Source organism: Penaeus monodon, chromosome 30 (genome assembly GCF_015228065.2).
Source record: "Penaeus monodon isolate SGIC_2016 chromosome 30, NSTDA_Pmon_1, whole genome shotgun sequence".
Classification (NCBI taxonomy): domain Eukaryota; kingdom Metazoa; phylum Arthropoda; class Malacostraca; order Decapoda; family Penaeidae; genus Penaeus; species Penaeus monodon.
In genome coordinates, this window is record NC_051415.1 from 34,486,652 (window position 1) to 34,486,870 (window position 219).

Sequence of the window (219 nt, forward strand, 5' to 3'; positions counted from 1 at the left end):
CCTTATCACTGCCATCCCGCGTAATACTGTTTGTACAACTACTGTTTCATAAGATCCTTATTACTTCTACTGTTATTCATTCCTATATTTATCAGTTATAAGTGTCTTATCCTACCTTTTCTGCCACTACCTCTCTCCTTCATCTTCTGCCACATCCACTCTCTTTCGTACCACAAGCTATCTACATCTAGGGCTCAAAAACAACCTCTACTTTTCTGA

The 219-nt window shown here is 38.8% G+C and overlaps 1 protein-coding gene across 1 annotated transcript in view; it reads right to left on the reverse strand.

The window, feature by feature from the left end:
- The window catches only part of LOC119592746 (alpha-1-inhibitor 3-like), a gene marked incomplete at its 5' end in the record, with an annotated part of 26,706 nt that overhangs the window by 13,995 nt on the left and 12,492 nt on the right, over window positions 1-219 (reverse strand).